The 18,842-nt window shown below is 40.5% G+C and overlaps 1 long non-coding RNA gene across 3 annotated transcripts; it reads left to right on the forward strand.

Moving 5' to 3' along the window:
* The first annotated feature begins 4,337 nt into the window (after positions 1-4,337).
* LOC122459568 lies at positions 4,338-18,462 on the forward strand. 3 transcript variants are annotated; one of them, XR_006280352.1, is made up of 4 exons: positions 4,338-4,521; positions 16,414-16,546; positions 17,350-18,022; positions 18,115-18,462. It is a non-coding gene; the product is annotated as an uncharacterized LOC122459568 (long non-coding RNA). The 3 variants fall into 3 exon arrangements; XR_006280353.1 differs by having other exon boundaries at positions 17,350-17,457; positions 17,594-18,462; XR_006280351.1 differs by having other exon boundaries at positions 17,350-18,462.
* The last annotated feature ends 380 nt before the right edge of the window (positions 18,463-18,842 follow it).

Raw genomic sequence — 18,842 nt, forward strand, 5'->3', positions numbered from 1 at the left:
AGATCTAGTTCAGAACCACAAGACTACTTGATCACGAAAGGAAAAGTTATGAACCTTTTAAATAGTAAATTCACTAGGGCTGCTCAGCTCAACCAAGCTTTATATAGGCTGTTAAACGGCTACTGGAGACTTAAGCTTTCATTAAAGAAAATATAGGTCTATAGCCCTCTTCTGTACAGAAACAGACCTGAAGATATAAGCCAAGGTCTTGGGAAGAGGATATATTTCCTACCAGAACCGAAGTTCATCAAACAAGCTATTTGTAAATTACGACACACTAAAAAACAAAAACAAAACAAAAACCTGGTGGTCACCATAGTTAGAGACGCCTAACACTTTTGTTTATCAGATACTAACATGAGAATGGGAAGCAGGAAACAATGAATGATAGGTTAACTGAATCATTCTATTCGCCAGGATGGAGAGGTTGAGATGCCTTCCTACTCTACTGCACCCCTCTCAAAGCTCTCCCCAATCCTTTGACCCTGTGCACACAAACATGCACACCATTCCTACTCCTCAGGTCCACAAAAAGGGAGCCCTGTTCAGTGCTGGAATGCTGAAAAAAGTCCCAGATTGCAGGGCAGTTGGAGGTTCGGGAAAGGAGCAAAGGGGAGCAGGGGGTAGTGGGGAGAGCTGGGAGTAAGATAGGGGCAGTGGGGCACCTGTGGAAGGCCAAGGGGAGCAGGTGGTGACTCCCCAAAGAGTCTGTCCAGTTCCACCTCTCCCTCTATCTGTGCCCAGGACTCTCTCCATCCTGGGGTATTGGTGGCACTGCTACCCAGCTCTCAACATCGTCCAACTCTGTCTCCACCCTAGGCTCTCAGCTAGGCAAGCCATTCATCTGCTTTAAGGCAAACAATCTTCTTTTTGTATGGTTTGTCCCGTTTGGTACTGATATAAAACTGGTTTATCATGTATGGAGGACACCATTTTGCAGAATGCACCGCTCCATGCCCCCCGGTGTAACTTCGTATGCACCGTGTGTGGTGCACGCTGCATAATGGTGTCCTCCAGGTGGCATGATCTCACAGCACCTAAGGGGGATGTATTTTGGGGATGTGCCAGTGAGCACCTTACTCCAACATGCTCCGGCCCCAGGCTGTCCTGTCCAGTCCTGGCTGCAGCATCCCCAGTTCCCTCTGTACTGACCCACCGCTGAGTGTCCACTGTCCAGGCACCTGCCAGCTTAGAGGATGCCCTAAAGCCAGGGAGGGAAAGGAGCCGCCTGGCCCAGGACCTGCAGAACTATCAAAACCATTATGGCTCCAAAAAAAAAAAGACAAAAAAAAAAGGGCAGATCAGCATTCCAGAGAATTTTGGCACAACTCAAGTGCTGCCCCTGCTACCAAACGATCCATGCATGTGGAGACTGGAAAAACAGGGGGCTTATGGCAGAAGAGATGTGAAGGGCCTTCTTCCATATCATATTGGTGGGGCCTCCTTAAATCCACAGATGAATTGAATCCTGAGTGAGCTTTCGGAGGTTCAACAGCCCCACCTCTCAACAAGCCTTAGGCTCTTTGGTAGTCCAGTTTGTCCCGCTGAGCCTTAGGTGGCCTATCAGTGACAACAAGTTTTATTGGTCCTACAAAACCCAGGAACTGTGCTACATATTTTTGAGCACCATCTGCTGGCAGCTTATCTATTAATTATTCGTGTATATACAGAAATCTCAGACTACACTTTCCCCCACCTATCCTCCACTCCCTCAGATCCAGGAATACCACCCACCAGAAAATGGTGTTCATTTCCACAGAAACTCACACATTTCAGCAGAAAGCAGTCACTTTTTGCAAAAATGTCATTGAGTCAAGTACCTAATTGTCAATCAAAAACCAATTTTGATGGAAATTTTTTTGACCAGCCCAACTTAGAAGAATTATTAATTCACCTCTAGACAAGCCTCTTTTGTCTTGTCAGAGCCCCGAGGGGCCTATCTGGAGGTAACTGAGGGCCAAGGAACCTTCTAAGGCTGTGGGGGAAGGGGGCAAGGGAGGACACCCCTGTAGCCTCCTAAAGTATGAGGGAGTAGGCACTGGTGAGACAACTCACTTCTAAGCTTCAAGGTTCTGTAGGTCCCCATAGAACCTTCCCATACTTGTTGGGAGGCATGGGCCTTGACAAGCCTCAGAAATCTCACAGGCATCTGGGGAGGCCCCTTATGGGCCATCAAAAATTTGCAAGGGTATAAGGATCTGTAAGTCTCTTTGGGCCTCTGAAGGGGAGAGTTGGGGACCCCAGCAAGCTGCCAAAATCTTGTAGGCATTGGAGGCCCCCGACAAAACTCCAAAGGATCACCACGGTGTTGATGCACTGAAGGTCCAGAGGCTCCCCTCAAAGGATCTTAGAAGGTGTGCATTAGTGATGCTCTCCTCCTGCAGATATCTGGGACTCAGAGGGAAAAGGGGAAATGTTCTCTCAATCCCTTTTACTCCACAGCCCCATAAAGAGTTATTTAACAAAAACTACGGAAATTCCCTCACAAAATCAGTCTTCATTATGTGATGTTATCAGATATAGACCAGTGCTTTGAGCATATAATTATTTTAAGAATATTTTAAAAAACTCTAAACCCAAACATTAGAAACCCAAGAAATTCAGAATTCAGTTGAAATGTATAAAGAAACCCAAGCCTTTGAAAGAATGGAAATACAGCCAAATTACTTGAACTCTGAGCCACAGTGGCAACCTGGAAAAATAAGAAGCTCATACAACCTCAACCATCCGTAATAAACAGATTCATTTTTTCAGAGACCAAGAATTCAGAATGGCTTAATCTCAGCCATTTAATGGTTGTGCCACATTAAATCCTTCTATGCAGTCACACACAATGCACATAAAAAAATTGCACATTTCTGATGAGACAAGTGGCATGCTCAAAGCAATCAATCCCACTTTCCTTGAGGGCTCAATGTTGCAAAGCACTGCAGGCACCTCACATGATTTGGCCCCATGATTCCAGGTGGCAGCAAATTATTCAATTATTATTGGACAGAGCTAGTGAGTCTCCATATATTAAGCTCATATTCACAGATCATTAGAGTATTCATGTGAAAAGAACAAATTTTAGTCTGGTGATAAAGTAGCACACTGAAAACTTGGTCCAAAGCCCTCTGAAGCCAAAGGAAAGACTCCTATTTATTTCAATGAACTCTGGATCAGGCCCTTGGAATATGAAACACGTATATAGGAATCATGTAAAATCATTGCTCTGAATTGCCCATTTTTGAAATTCTACATGAAAAGAAGGGAACGTGGCAGACAGGCAGATTTAAGGGGGTGGAGTTAGAGTAGTTTGGCTACCTTAACTCTGCATAGTTCATATGCAGACACGAACCTGCATTTCAAAACCTTCCTGTATCTGAGCAAATCTATAGCAGGTGATGGAGGTGACATGTGGGGAGGGGGTCACATGGGGTCATGTGCCCTCCCAGAGTTGCTGCTTGACTTTTATTGAGTATGCTCACATGGCCTAAGCATGCTCAGTACATTTGTTGAAGATGCTGCCCTCCGTCTGCCCACCACTATCCGCAGGTATGGGTCATTTTTGGCAGTTGGTCCAATACCGAGCTATGCCAACTGAATTCTTCACAGTCCGATTAACGTAGCCCACTCAAATTGCACCCCACAAGGCTTCCCCTTTCCTAGTTTTAAATATTGAGAAATCCACTTTTGAAAAACTTTGAAAAATCTTACATAACAGACCATGAGGCATTCCTTGTGTTGTTCTTCATATTTCGAAGATGTGGTATTTTCCACTGAATGCATTCGATGAAGTGAGCTGTAGCTCATGAAAGCTTATGCTCAAATAAATTTGTTAGTCTCTAAGGTGCCACAAGTACTCCTTTTCTCTTCTTATCAGTTACTTCTCATATACCACAGTGAAGGGATTGCTTTTCTTTTTAATAAAACATTGAAATAAACAACCTGAAAAATAATCTTAATTATGGGTAAAATCTTGGCCCCATTGAACTCAATGGCAAAACACCCACTGACTTCAGGAGGGCCAAAATTTCACTTATTGTGTCTGAGTTGAGATCTGGGCTCTAATAGCCTGTTAGGATAAAATAAAAATTGACCAAGAATGTTCCTTAGACTGAAACTTTTAGGAGCTTGGAGAAATTCAGTTAACCGATTTCCATTATTTTTCATTTTCATACAGCTCAACCCTTCCTGACTCACTTTCTCTTTCCTTCTTAACTCTTTCTATAACACCTACCACAATGGTATCTAAATCACAAGCAAGGCTGGTCTTGCATTCTGTTCCCTAGTCTGACCGGAAGCAGGAAGCACTGAAAACCACATGGGAAAGCCTGTCCTTGCAAGATTTCCATCCCAGTTTTGCACATGCTAGAAGTTCAGATACTTCAGAGAAGCTGCTGAACTGAACTACTGAACCTTTTGAGGTTGGCCAATCATTAACTGGGACACAGATCAACTAAGAGGTTCAGAACTAAGGCTGACATTCTATCTTTAACTCGGGCTCTTGTTCCAGGTTCCAAAGGTGCCTCGAATTAGGTAGGTGCGCTATCTTATGGATCATTAGAAAGGAAAGAGTTCCACCTATATCACTGGGTGCTGGATCAGATTATATGTGCTGCAGTACCCAGGCACAATGGGATGAGTGAAACACGAAGTGGTTGCCTCAGCTTTGTATTTACTTAGTTGTATCACAAGCCATACTGAAGATGTAGCGCTTTATGTGTTAATAATACATTTATTATAGCCATCCTATGGAATGCTAAATTAAAGTGATATTTTATTTCAGATGAATAATCTGACTGCTTTATTATCATTTGACATGAAAGTGCAATTTGCCATGCCACATACATTGCTACACACCTTCTCAATAGGATCATAAAGGCTGCACTACTGACCAAGAACATAATACTTACACAGTGTCTTGAGAAAACACTAGGATCTTGAAAGTTCTACTCTCTCTTTTTAATAGTTCAAACCAAAATTGCTTTGTTTTTTTAAAGCTTTTTGCTGCTCAATAACTCCAAGTGCTAACAGAATTTAATATTCAGTTGTCACGCCCGTCTCAGCTTTCACCACAGGTTTCTGTGAAATACGTTCTAATCCAGGTCTTGTTTTCTCTCACATATATTTCATTACTACAGTCACTTAATTTAAATGGAATGTCAAGCACCTGCTTGCCATCATAAATGCAGTTAATGCCCCTTTTGGAGTCACCAGCAGGGTGAGCTCTTACACTTGATGGCTGACTTCAGTCTCTTCCCCCTAAAAATCAAGTCTCACTTATTCAATTTATGCTTCCTCCTCCAGATTACATGAATCATTTCTGCCATGAACTTATGACCCTTAGCCCTGTAATGCATCACAGTACTATAGTAGTACCATAATGTAGATAATGTGCAGCTACTTTGGCTTGTAGTAATACTGACATACTAAAAGCTGCACTGAATTAATGCAATACAGTACATGCCACACTTGACTTCAGTGTGCAGTGGGAATAAAATGGTAGGGTAATGTTCCCCATATTTTAAGACAAAGCTAAATCCATGCCCTCTCCTATTTCACTGTGACCAAAGAGGTAAATAAATGAATACAGGTTTGCGGGGAAATATTGTTTTTGTTAATGCTGCACTACTTCTGCTTTACCAGTGAGCTGAAAAAGTTCTCGAATATTATCTGTGTTATTTCCTGCTTTGGTCTTGAGAAGCTGAATTAAACTGGAATTAAACTGGTGTGTTTTCTTTTAAAAAGGGTCACAAAAGACTACATTTAGTTTGGGCTAGGCTCAACATGTGCTAGATTTCCCCAAGTTTACCAATATTAAATATGGTTTAGTATGAGAAGTGTCACTGCTGAAAATTCATATTCAGGCTGACACAGTTAGTTTGCATTACCCGATCAGAAATCTAGTTACAATGATAAATATGAACATCCCAGCTACATGGAGGAAAAGTTGAAAAGATACACCATTTATTCTGTCAGTTACAGTAAGGTCATCGTTAGTTATTTTAATGGTTAATTTAACTAAATACTGAGCTATTGTCTTGTTAGTGTGTATATTCAGTTGAAAAGATATGTAGGTTCAATTAGGAATGCATCTTTTACTGCACTGGGTTTAATGAAGCTGCAGCATTGCCACAAGTAAAGAATATTGAATATTTATATATTTTTGAAATGGCAAAATAAGTATTCTTGCAGAAGTAGCTGGCATGTGTAACTTGATGAACTCACTTAAATAGTTTGACTGTTAATCAAAAAAGTAAATTATACTCACTTGAATCGTTCAACTGTTGATCAAAAAAATAAATTATATAAGTGGATACTGCAACCCAGAAACATGTGGACACAGCTGTAGTGTCATGTGTCGCAGCTCTACTTGCTGCCAGCTGGCACCCACACAAAGACAAGCCAAGGCCAACAATTACTGTTATTCATAACAGCGAATGTGCATTCAAAACACACAGTGCAGGCTTTATAAAATAATTTAGTATTCAAATGTATCCAGACTGTTGAATTGTTTTGTAATCACACGTCACTGTATGCCAGGCAAATACGCCAAAATGTCCTAGTGGTCCAGAATTTCTTGTCTTTACCCAATTAACCCAAATACTGTAGGGGCTGGTCTATGAGCTATTTGTGCTGTAGTCTTCAGGATTCCTCATGCACTTAGCAAACAGTTGAGCACAATCAACGCATTAAATCTTAAGACTTTCAAATTAACAGTTGCATACCGTAGTATATATATTTATACGTAATATTACAATCACCACTCTCTAGTTTAGAAAATCACATGTAATTAAGAAGTGTAAAACAATGGGAGCAATTAGAATGGTTTCATAGGCAAAATCCTTTTTCTATCTAGACCAAGCTTATATTTAGAACTGAAATGCCAGAGGTGTTCACTGTACTTCTTTGTATGGGTGCCTGTTCCAAGTATGCAAATAAGCTTAGAGTACATAACCTCAATGAGGAGTTCATGGAATATGCTCCTGGTGATAAATAAATAAAAACTACTGGGTTTAATTCAGCTCTTTTTGTTTGCCAAGACACAGGCAACCCTTAATTAAAGAACAAAATACCATTCTACAGTAGTGATACAAATCAGTGGGTCAACATTAATGTCAAATCCAGCATTTTAAATCATTACCATAGAATTAAGGTTGGTTTTTTATTTATAAAGTGAATGAAAAAAAAAGACATTTGAAAAGTCTATGTTTAAATAAGAAAATGTTTGACAGGATGGACGCATCCTCAACTGGGGTATATCAGCATTGTTCCACAGCAATCAACAGAGATATGCTAGTTTACACCAGATTAGGATTTGGCTCTGAAAGTTTCAATATTGTTAAAAATGAAAACAACATTGTGTCACTTCAAAAAATTCCTACTTCGAAAAAATAACGACCATTCCTCAAAAGAGCTGGCACCCACAGTGACTTGTATGTATTAAATCACTTGCTTCATCTCCGCTGTGATAGAATGGAGTGGGTGGGGGAGGCACAAAATTTTTCCCTCTGATGATGCCAACTCAGTTGCATTCCAGGGGAAAGTGCATGTTCTGATCCTTCATCACAATGCTGCACAGCCTGCTGCTGACTATGGTTTACTTGTGGCTGCAGGGACTTTGTGTGTGTGTGCCCAAGGCCATCTCTCCAAGTCTTACTATTGTACCCTGAAAAAGAATATGGGGACTTATGAGTAAACAAAGTAGATATCAGTTTAAGCAGCGGGAAATGCTAGGTACCATCTTTTTTTGCCTTCTATACACCACAGTTCATTTTTGTAGAATATGGGTGAGACCCTCAGTTGGGGCAAATTAATTTAGATCCACTGAAGTCAATTGAGCTACACCAGTTTCTACCAGCTGAGGATTTGGCTCTGTGTTTTTTTAGAAACTTGCTTATCTTGAAAAACAAAAAAAACTTCATTTCCTGAGATACATTAATAAGAAGTCTGCACAGAGAAACAGTGGAGAAGAATGACCTGGCCTGCATTACTTTGTTTACAATAAACTCTTTTTAGAGGCTGCTGTCTACAGTCGTGCCAAATATGGTTTCAATTTTTCCTTTGAAATGTAGACCAGCCAAATAACACCAACACATTTTCCATGTAACTTTTGTAGACTGTATTCCTGAAGAGTAATGTGTCCCCTGTTTTCAGAGTATGACTGCTGTATGTGTTACTAAATACTGGATATGTTTTATCACCCAACATGGTTTAAATATGTATATCACTAGTATAGATTGCTAATGCCATGTAAATTACTGAATTAGAGGTCTTTGTGAAATCTCTCTTGTCTGACTTAGTTCATAGTCATATAACTTCTACTGTATAAAATTTTAGAAGTTGTTTAGTCTTCAAATTTAGGGTTTATTTTTTTATTTTATTTTTTTTTAATTGTGAAACACCCCGAGTAAAATCCTGACCCCCATTGAAATCAATGGCAAAACTCCCCCTCATGTCAGTGGGCCAGGAATATTAACAGAAATGAATCTGGGTGGGATTTTTCAAAAGCATGCAGCATTGGTCTAGCTCTTCTCCAGCTGAAGTCAATGGGAGTTTCACCGTTGATTTCAGCGGGAGAAACCTTAGACCAGTACAGAGCACTTTTGAAAATCCTACACTCAGAATGAGATTTTCAAAGTCACATGGGGAATTTGGACACCCCATGCCCCTTAAAATGAATGGGAATTGTGCATCCAAATCTTTTAGGTGGCTTTGAAAATCCCATCAAAATGCCTAAAGATAGATAGATAGATAGATAGATAGATAGATTTTGTTTGTATGTAACTATTTCTCAGCAGTACTTAAAACCCAAACACTGCAGCCTTTTCATAAGGTTTTGTATGTGAAACTAAGTAAAAATGAAGTGAAGCTGATTATTTATTTTCATTTTTCAGCTGGGGTGAAATGCAACAGGAAAATAAACAGCATAAATGATGAGCGGTAATAAGATTTTAAAAACTCTTTTAGGGTTAATAATGTTATGTACTATTAATAACACAAGACAGGATATTTGTTTATATATAGATAATTACAGGATAGTGTCCTCTTAAACACATACAATATTCAGTAATAATAAAATTAATTTACTTCCAAATTTGTTGACAGATGTTTCAGTGAGGATTTTTACAACAGTTCACAGATGTTACCTGCCATATCTGACTGATTATTTGACTGATTTCCAGAGTTACGGTATCATACATGAAGTCAGTGATGATGAGCACACTTAAAAAATGGAAGATAAAGCCTGGTATATGTGTAGCTATCAGCCCGTCCATCACATCCACACAAGCTAACACCAATCTCTGATGTAAGAAAACCACAAGTGGGACATTTCAGGCACATGCTGAGCATCAAACCATTGTTGGAACTCCTGCTGAGCTTGTTTATTGCAGAGTAATCCTCTCCAAAAATAGCTAATTCAGAGTGCTAATTCTTTTTGTACTGTGGATTTTGGCCACAATTGAGTTACCCTAGTGATTTAGGGAAAGGAAGGAGAGAGGTCCTGGAGGGCAAATTTAGGCGGCTAGGTAAGAGATTAATGTTCAGAACCTCCATGGTAGCATTCTGTGAAATGCTTCCTGTTCCATGCACAGGGCCAGGGAGAACAGTGGGGTCTCAATGTGTGGATGAGATGATGGTATGGGGGGAAGGTTTTAGGTTTATAAGAAACTGGGAAACCTTTGGAAAAGGAGAAGCCTATACAAGAAGGATGGACTTCACCTAATTCAAAATGGAGCCAGATTGCTGGCATGTACAATTAAAAAGGTTGTAAAGTATATTTTAAACAAAAGGGTTGGGGGAAAGATGACAGATGCAGAGGAGCACATGGTTCAGATGGAGACATCACTTAGAGATGAAGTTATTAAAGGCGGAGCTCTATATCTGAGAGGATAGAGAAGAAGTTATTGAAGTACAGGTAGGAGCTAGTGAGGAATAGTCAAACGTTAGAGTCCCATTTAAATTTAACACATGAAGGCAAGCAACTGAATATTGGCAAAATGTACAAGCACTTGTATACAAATGCTAGAAACTTAAATACTAAGATGAGTGAACTAGAGTGCCTGGCATTGAATGAGGATGTTGATATAATAGGTATTGTGGAAACTTGGTGGAATGAGGATAATCAGTGGGACATGGTAATCATAGAATCATAGACTTTAAAGTCAGAAGAGACCATTATGATAGTCTAGTCTGATCTCCTGCACAACGCAGGCCAGGGAATCTCACCCACCAACTCCTGTAACAAACTCCTAATTTATGTCTGAGCTATTGAAGTCCTCAAATTGTGGTTTAAAGACTTCAAGGTACAGAGAATCCTCCAGCAAGTGACCCGTGCCCCATGCTGCAAAGGAAGGCGAAAAACCCCCAGAGCCTCTCCTAATCTGCCTTGGGGGAAAATTCCTTCCCCACCCCAAATATGGTGATCAGCTAAACCCTGAGCATGTGGGCAAGACTCACCAGCAAGACACCCAGAAAAGAATTTTCTGTAGTAACTCAGATCCCACCCCATCTAACATCCCATCACAGGCCATTGGGCATATCTACTGCTAGTAGTCGAAGATCAATTACTTGCCAGAATTAGGCTATCCCATCATATCATCTCCTCCATAAACTTATCAAGCCTTGTCTTGAAGCCAGATATGTGTTTTGCCCCCACTGCGTCCCTTGGAAGGCTGTTCCAGAACTTCACTCCTCTGATGGTTAGAAACCATAACAGGGTACAAAATATATAGGAATGATAGAGTAGGTTGCACTGGTGGGGAATGGTCCTATATGTGTGTGACAGGGTGTACCTACCCCACGCTGGTTCATCAGGGGTTAACCACTCTCTGGGGGCCGAGGAAAGCATGCCCCCTCACCCCTGCTGGGCACACTCCAGCTGGAACCAGAGTATAAAGGGAATAGCGCAGCTCAGTCTGGGCTAGCCACTGATGAGAGCAGAGCTGTATTGCAGGCTCCTGCAGGGTGACTGCTGGAGCTCCAAGATGCAGAAGCCATCTGGGTTGAGGCTCCAACGGACCCCCAACTGACTCCCGCCAGCAACAGAAGAGAGACAGCGGAGACCACTGTAGAGAGACATTTGTAGAAGATTATAATTTAAAGATTATAACCTAAAGACCTCATAAGGGACTGTATTATGAACATAAGAATGTGGAGATGTGCCCTAAAGGTGGGGCTTGGAACACTGCATGGTTGTGTGCAGCAGTTCACCACAGAAGCTCTCCAGTTTGTTTTATTCAAGTTTTATTCCTTTGTCATCTGACCATTGGGCCATGCTGTCCTGCACTTAAGGGCAGCTGGATTGACTCTGGCCATTGGAAAGAGAGGTGGGGGCGAAAAGTCAGGTGGCAAAATTTGCAGATAATATAAAATTATTTAAGATCATTAAGTTCAAAGCTGACTGTGAAGAGTTAAAGGGATCTCACTAGACTGGGTGACAAAATGGCAGATGAAATTCAATTCTGATGAATGCAAAGTAATGCACACTGGAAAAAATAATCCCAACTACACATACACAATGATTCTAAGTTAGCTATTGCCACTCAAGAAAGAGCTCTTAGAGTAATCATGGATAGTTCTATGTAAACATCTGCTCAGTGTGCAGTGGCAGTCAAAAAAGCTAACAGAATGTTAGGAACCATTAGGAAAGGGATAAATAAAACAGAAAATATAATGCTGCTATATAAATCCATACCTTGAAAAGAGCATTCAGTTCTGGTCACCCCATCTCAAAAAAGTTATATTAGATTAGGAAAAGGTGTAGAAAATAGCAACAAAAATTATTAGCGGTATGGAACACCTTCCATACGAGGAGAGATTAAAAAGACTGGGATCGTTCAGCTTAGAAAAGAGACAGCTAAGGGAGGATATGTTAGATGTCTATAAAATTATTAATGTCTTGGAGAAAATGAATAAGGAAGTGCTGTTTACCCCTTCACATAACACAAGAACTAGGACTCATCCAAAGAAATTAATAGGCAGCAGGTTTAAAACAGACAAAAAAAAGTACTTCTTCACATCCTGCACAGTCAACCTCCAGATCTCATTGCCAGGGTATATTGTGAAGGTCAATGTCTCTTAATCAAGATAATCAGGGATGCAACCCCACTCTCTGGGTGTCCCAAACCTTCAACTTCCAGAAGTATCTGGCATGGGCCACTGTCAGAGACAGGATACTGGGCTAGATGGGCCATTGGTCTGATCCAGTATGGCAGTTTGTATCCAACAGCAAAATGTTCTAATGTGTTGCAAATGAACAGAGGTCCACACAAAAAGGCAATGAAAGTTTGACAATTCTTTTGTGATTTTTCAAACTCCACTGTAATGGTTTCACAAAGTTGTGAGAAACATCTCCAGGAGAAAATATATCATAAAGAAAACATGTGGGTAAGCATCTGCAGGATTGGGGCCATACTCCTGTTCTGGATTGGTGTTGTTCTAAAAGCTTGTTATGCAAAACAAACTATGGGCTAAATTGTGGGCTGTCCTGAGCACCCATTCATTCCCCTGCCTAAGCCATCTACATCGTACGTTGAGGAGCAACCTCTACAGAGCCATTATTCCCCATCCCATACAAGTGGACATGGAGTGAGGTAGCAGGGGCAAGCGTGGTGGGAGCCTGGGCTTCACCCCGACAACATGGGCTGACCTGTGCAGTTGAAGTGGGAGATGTACATTTTGCCAGGTAAGGCTGGGTACAGGTAGGTATGTTTTTCCTTCCCATCCGTATCAAAGCAGGGAAAAACCAAGAGGTAGGTTATATCTCAGAGAGTCACTATCTGGTTCCCAGTCTCCACCTGAGCCAGTGTAACTATATGCTACCACAATTTAGTCATGTGGTCACATCAGTCAACATTCAAGCTCTGTGATGTTCTCATTTTTTGTCTATGCTACTCTGGGCAAATGGGTAGTAGAGGACACTTTATTATCAATTCTTATTTAGGCTTGAGAGCGAACAGTGCCGCTTAGAACAACAAGGGAAATTAGGCTTTGCCTCAAAGATCATCTAGTTAGACAACCAAAGCGATACAAACAGAAGGCCAGGTTCACTGGCATGTTCTGACTGATGCAAAACAGTTGGAGCATACGAATGAATTTGGCCTGGATAATGTCCTGAATAAGCTGAGGATGGCATTGCCACAGGGTAGTATATGGATTTTAAATCTGTAAACTAGGACTTCTTTGTTTGGTGGGTTAAGCCAGTAAGGCCTCATGGAAAATGATTCTTTTAATGGACTATATACACTGTTTGAAAAGTGCTCAGCATTGGCCTTATTCTGCTCCCTTTAAAGTCAATGGGGATTTTATAACTGGCTCCACTGAGAACAGGGTTAGGTCAGCATGGAGCACTTAAAGGATAACTGAACTAATGCAGGCACTGAAACCAAGCTGCAAGGCCATGAAGAAATGTGAGATGAGCAAAGAAGCAATTTGCTACAATTTCTCATTTTGTTTTGTTTTTTCCCCACCTCCTTCTATTTTTTTGGACCCACACTAGCTTCCCTCAACTTGTCTCTATGTCTCTTATGGAGAGCGATTTCACTATTACACTGGCAGTGAGTCGTGCACAGTCATTATAGATACACAAAGGTTGGATGCAGGAATGCTGCCATGTAGGTTTGAAGTTTGGTCCTGCATTCCACACCAACCAGCTGCAAAAAACATTTCAAGCAGGTATTGCTGCACTGGGGCCAAAGGCGCCCAACCAGGATCACCCTCCCCCTAGGATGCCTAACTGTGCATGGGAGACCCACTCCTCCTTGGGGGTCTGGGACACATGCAGTATCCCAAGCCAAGTGGAGAAGGAGCCAGCCAGAGACTGAAGCTTAAAGAGCAGCTGCAGAAGAGATTTGAGCAGGGACCAGTGGAGATTGATGATGTCATCAGAATGCTTTCCATAGTTTTCATTCTGAACATTACATCCCCTGTGCTGATTGGCTGTTTGCTACAATTCTTCCCGCTTCCTCCCTTTTCTTTGCCTACCATAACCAGCTGAAAGGACTTAAATACATAGGTGCTGGAATTAGGGGGACGGGGAGGAGGGGCTGCAGTTCCCCCTGACTTGAAGTGGTTTCCATTATATACAGGGTTTACAATTTGGTTCAATGGCTCTCAGCACTCCCATTATAAAAATTGCTCTAGAACCCCTGCTTAAATAACAAAATACAAGCAAAAGAAAATCACAGAAATAACACATTTGCAGCCATTACATTACTCACTCTGTTTGTATGTTCAACCCTTTCCCCTGTCCTTTGTGTAGTTTGTCTGTTTGGACTGCAATTTCCTTATGTCAGGCAATGTCTACTTCTCTGTATTCATACGGTACCCAGCACCACAGAGCCCTGGAGTCAGCTGGCCCCTAAGCACTACTGTGGTAAACACGTTCAATGTAATCCGTATTCATACAAAACTCCCACTAATTGCAGTTGGTTTTATCATCTCTCACGTTCCATCTTCCTCTCTGTAAATTATTTGAGATAGAGACCAACCCATTTTTGTATCTCAGAACTTCACTTGTAGCACTAAGGCCTAAATTTTCAAAAGTGACTAGGGATTTGGGGCGCTCAGCTTGAGATACCATAGAGGGTCTTGCTTTTCACAAAATTTGGTGCCCAACACTTTCTGATCATCAGGGTACTCTCATGTATCTCAAGTTAAAATCACTAAACTGATGACAATTTAGGACTATATAAATAAAAACAGAAATTAGTATTACGAATAATAATTAATAACTCATGGAATGTGGTTTTTGAAGTTTAAATTGAGTTTTTTGTGTGGATATGCCTGTTCTTTCTATGTAGTAGCATAATCAAAATAAAAAGCCAAGTCAGTGAATATGAAGGTTGTAGGCTTTCTGCAGGTTTAGTTTTCTGAAGTTAAATACTCCATTGGTAACCATGATGTGAATCAGATCCAAAGGTTTCCTACTTCTTCACAAGACATTACAGTATTGACAAATAATTGGTGGATTCCCTCTGTGTTTACTCGTGACTTACTGAACTAGTGCCAACTGCATCTCGAATGCTTGTTCATTGGGAGTAACTCAAGGCTGACAACTAGTGAGGTCATTTAGCAGTCTAGCCAAGGCCTGTATGCCATTACAATGAAGTAATAATGTATTTATAACACACCTAACCACTGATGGCTTCTATTCCTGTTGGGGCTTTTTTTCTCTCCTGCATTTGCACAGATGTTTTTTGAGAACTGGTCTCCAGAAAAAGCCTTGTAGAAAACAAGCTACGTCTGTTGATTCTGGCTGGCTTCTATAACGATAGTTGTTAGCACGCAGGATTTATGTTTCAAATATCATTATAATTTCTAGGGCTGCATTTTTTAACCACAAAATCTTAATTCAATGGTGTACTATAAATGCTGCAGCTCCTTTATAAAAATGTAGAATAAGCTGTTTCTAAGGAAATATTCTGAGAGTCTGATTCATAGAAATGCTTCTCACATGCATTTTCCATGGAATTTGCTCTGAAATATGTGTGTAATATGGTCTTCAATAAATTATGTACTTTTGTGATTCATTAAACCTTTTCCCCTGCTCACAAGTCGCAACCTGTTCATTATACACAAAAAAGTGCAACCAGCCAAAAAAACCCAGCATTCTCATTCTTATCATATTCATTGGCTGCTATTATTCCTGATCTTAAAAAAATAATAATCTCTAAAAGTATTTAGAGAATGACAGTGCATAAATTAAACAGGCATCTAGCTTTAATTTACATGCAAGGAAATTAAGGATACATCCACATCCTTAATTACCTCCTTGTTCAATTTAAAGAGTATAGGGCTTAGAATGCCTCATGTAAAGATAATGATGATTCTTAGAAATGGGTGACTATTGACAGAATGCTTGTAGGAATGCTCACACTAATTTCTTAATGAGTTTGTTCCAGACATGTTTACATCCATTTTCTTTTTCCTATAATTCAATAAATATCTGATCAAGTTTTACTGGCCTGAATCTTCATAGAAAGTGCATTTCAAAATTGCATTTAAAGTAAAATAAATGTTAAATTCCAACTCACACATATTTATGCTGGAAGCACTTGCATGACAGCTAATTAAGGATCATTTAAAAATATCATGTGACATATCTCATAAATGATATCTAACCAATATATCTTGAATAGCAAATGGCTCAAAATCAAACAACAGCATGTAATCAGTAGAATTCTATCGATTTTACTTTGTTCTAGTTAGTATTATAGATGGTTGAAAATTTAGGGCACCTCTGTACCTGGGGGTACTTTGCTACTTTTGCATCATCTAATTTCCACCTGCTTCATCCCATCCTACAGATGAAATGGTTAACTTTGAATACTTGTGCCAACCAGTCCTAGAATTTAGTTTAACTGAAGTGTGCCTCCTGCTTAAAAGTCACTTCCTCTCTGAAATAGCCTGTCTCTGTCTTTCTAGATATCATTTCCATTTATCTCTGGGCATTATAGATGCAGCATTACATGCTTGTGCAAAATTGAAGGCAATGGAATTACTCCACTCTAACAGTAGCATAAATGAGATCAGAACCTGTTCCAGCGACCCCACAAAGGTAATGCAATCTATGCCCTTCACACAAAGAAAAGAAGAATGAGAAACAGCCATTGTGGTTGTTGTTTTGAAGGCGAGACATATAGACTGGTACTCACTACAGCCTCACATTATGTAGGGAGAGCAAAGAAGCATTCCCTTCATACAAAAAAAAGGAGAAATACTATGTTATTATTCTTTTTTAAATGTCATGTCCAGACATACTGGACTAATTCCACTTCACTGCATCACAACATGCTACATTAACTGCCACAAGACATGAGCCAACGCTATCACCACCACATGCTTCCAATGCAACCATATCATTTCAATTTTTCACACATTTTACTTCTGTATGTAGAATGTGTTCTATAGCACAGTAAAGTCTCCTCTCACCAATCCTTTGACACGGGCTACCAGTCTGAAACAAAGCTTAGTTTCATATCTAAAACATAGTGACACAGGAGGAGGGGGTAAGGAATCACAAAAGAAACAGCTAGCTATAGCCATGCTTATGGCTCTGAGGGCTCTGCTGGTTCAAGCATCCAATCATGAGTCTGCAGCGCAGGCACCAACTCTGTGGCAATCCTTCCCAGTGTTCCTGAGATATTGTCTATTGAAAGGGTACCTCTTGAAGAATAGCACAGTGTTGATACTGGATGCCAGCCTGAAAATATGTAGACTAGTGAACAACTCTAAGGTCCCACTTTTAATTTTCACTGCTCCATCCTCTGTTAAACAGAGTGGGAAAAGATCAAGCCTCATTGGAAAAGATTTTAAGCTTTTTGGGGAAGGGACCATCTTTTTTGTTTTGTGTTTGTACAGTGCCTACCACAATGGGGTCCTGATCCATGACTGGGGCTGTAAGGACTACTGCAATAAAATAAATAAATAAGCAATAACAACAAGCTGCATACCACCTGCAAGACAGAGGTACGTTGCCTAGTCAAGATGCCACTACCAGGGTTAGGAAAGTGAGAACTTTAAAATATGATGATGATCATAGATAGAGAGATCTGAAAGAAAGCAAAGAGGGTTGGTATCTGATCCTAAATATGTCTCTTCAAAGAGCCAGAAGGTGTAGAGCACAGCACAAGACATACAGATTAAGGGAAAGAGACACCCCTCAAAAGTTGAGTGAATTTCAATCACTATTATTTTTCAACTAACATCACTTTCCCTGCTTAGACACTGCACTTGATTCTTCACTGCTTTGCACATTGGTTAGTCATTTACACCTCCAAAATCAATGCAAAATAGTTGAAATACTGATTTGGGAGCATTTCACACCCATTTAGTTAACACAACACAAAGTTAGCAATATGGCAGATTATATTTTTCCAGAAAATACATTTGTCATGCCATTTGCACCATCTGCTGTATGTGTCAGTAGGAAGGAAGATGGCTGCTGTTGAACGGTGTGGTATTTAGAAACAGTCCCTGTAAGAAACTGGATGAAAACAAAAGAACCTGGGCATCAAAGCAGCCAAAGGCACTGGTGAGAAAAAGCAAAAGGGGCAACTAATACCATTTCTATGACTTGGCAGATCATTGGTGAACCCTCCAGTAATACTCCTTTCTCACCTGCAGCTCCTGTCCTGGAAGTTCAAGCAAGATTATGAAACATCAACGAGCAGCACCACAATCTTCAGCTGCATGAGTAGCTAGTCCAAGACCAGCAACTCTGTATGGAAATGCAGCCATGGCAAATAAGTGCACATGATTCATTCATCTGCACAGGCTAGAAAGAGCAACTTTGGCAAGCTGATAGAGTATGCAAATCTGATGTCATAAAACTGATGGCAGCAGCCAGTCATTCAATACTTTCATTCCTGTATTACTTCTTGCTCATACTTTGTAGTGTGTTTTGAAAATTAAAAGCACTGTGTGTAAGTGCTAAGTATTATTAGTATCTTCACTGCTGTTTAGTAACATTGTGACAGGGCATAAGGCTCTGTTAGTTCACCTAATACTGATGAGTGTTTAATCCCTCCCCCCACAATGATTCTGCAAAAATTGTTGCCATCTGATGGCTCTTCATTTATCTATTTGAAATAAGTCTGAGTCCAGTACCCAGTTGTCTACATCACAAACAAAACCCTTACCATGACTGACACTAATTGGCATCCTGGCAGTCTCAGCAAAGAGGCAAAGGGATGAATGGGCATGGAAACTGAACTACCATCTCAGGCCTAGAAGTGACTGCTCCTTCTAGTTCAGGGTAAACACACTCTGGTGGAGAAGTCTGGGAAGCCTGCATGGTCCCTGCCTATGCTATGCCAGTTCTCTGGGTGAACAAAGGACTCAAGTCTCCCAAG

The sequence above is a fragment of the Dermochelys coriacea genome, chromosome 3 (assembly GCF_009764565.3).
Source record: "Dermochelys coriacea isolate rDerCor1 chromosome 3, rDerCor1.pri.v4, whole genome shotgun sequence".
NCBI lineage: Eukaryota > Metazoa > Chordata > Testudines > Dermochelyidae > Dermochelys > Dermochelys coriacea.